We start from the raw sequence: 1,396 nt of genomic DNA, 5'->3' as shown, positions 1-1,396 counted from the left end.
GTTCTGCCGCTGGGAAGGCCTACCCGCACGGCGGTCCTTCAGAACTTTTGTTCGGGAGACCTGGCATCGATACAAGAGAGCCACTGAAGACGCAGGTGTTAACATTGAATCGTATCCGTACTAAAATCCTCTACTCGAGAGTTAAAGGGTAACGGAGGACAAGGTACATAACCAGCTTCTGCACGGCTAGCGCGGTTGCAGGGAAAGTCTCCCCTGAACCTGGGATTTTTAAGAAAGAGAAAAACAGGCTTCGTTCAGACTGAATTCTGCCGTGGGGTAGGTGGGGACGGGTTTTGTGTGTGTGCGCGCGCCCGCCCCTCTGCGGGGAGGAACTATGCGGGATCGTGGCCCTGTTGACACTACCTTTTGCTTCCTTGGAAGAGAGGACTGGCCTTTGGGTTCACACCTGCTCCTGGGCCTCCTTATCCTTCTCCAGGTCTCCATCTCGGCCCTCTCACGTTCTCTTCTTTCTCTGCCCGGCCCGTCGATATCCTGGTTTCGCGCACGCGGGCCTCGGCTGCCTATTTCCTCCCTGCCCCTCGAGGGAGATTATGGATTCCCCGCTTTCCATATCTCCGCCTCTGACGAGTGCTCCCCGATCGCTATCACCTGCGAGACCCCTGGCCTGAGCTCGACACCAATACTTCCAACTGCCTGGTGGCCCACCACCCCTCATCTGTTCGGGGCAGAAGTTCCTTCCCCTTGTCCTTTGTCCAAATCTCCAAATGTTATCAAATCTACTTTCTGACTTTCAATTCTATCACCTCCCCCCATCCGTCCGTCCGTCCGTCCATCGTCCGTGCCTTAACCGATGCCCTCACCGGCCCTGAGCTAGTGGATTAAATTTATTCGGGCCACGCTCTCTGTCCTGCCACTAAGCTTCCAGTCTGTGTGACAGCATCTTTTTTATCTTTTATTTTTTTAATAAATCTTTTTGAGCCTGTCGCTCGTGCTTAAAATTTTACCGCCTCTTTCTTACTCTCTTCAGAATGAAGTCCACCTTCTTCTGCGTGGCGGTTCGGGGCACTGGAGGTTAATATCTAGTAAGGACTCTGTAGTTAGACAAATTCGAATTTGAACCCTGGTCTTGCCCATATACCAGGTATGTGACTTCAGCAAGTAAATCTCCATAGGCCTCGCTTTTCCCATTTGTAAAATATGTAAAAAGCACCTAGCATGGTTATCTGGTCCACGGTAAACGTTCGGTTAATTTTTAGCTATGCTATTAATAGCTATTACATGTAAAAGATCCCTCCCAATAAAAATCATTTTAACATATACACCTAGTTCCTGGTATTTCTGGGAGCCTCCACGGGTTTCAGGGGTTCTGCCGGCTGAACCGGTGGGTCCTAGACCCACAGAACATCTGCAGGCCCAAGGACACGACACTTCGCAC

This window comes from Pteropus vampyrus, unplaced genomic scaffold, assembly GCF_000151845.1.
Source record: "Pteropus vampyrus isolate Shadow unplaced genomic scaffold, Pvam_2.0 Scaffold973, whole genome shotgun sequence".
Lineage (NCBI taxonomy): Eukaryota > Metazoa > Chordata > Mammalia > Chiroptera > Pteropodidae > Pteropus > Pteropus vampyrus.
Note: the sequence above shows the minus strand (reverse complement) of the source record.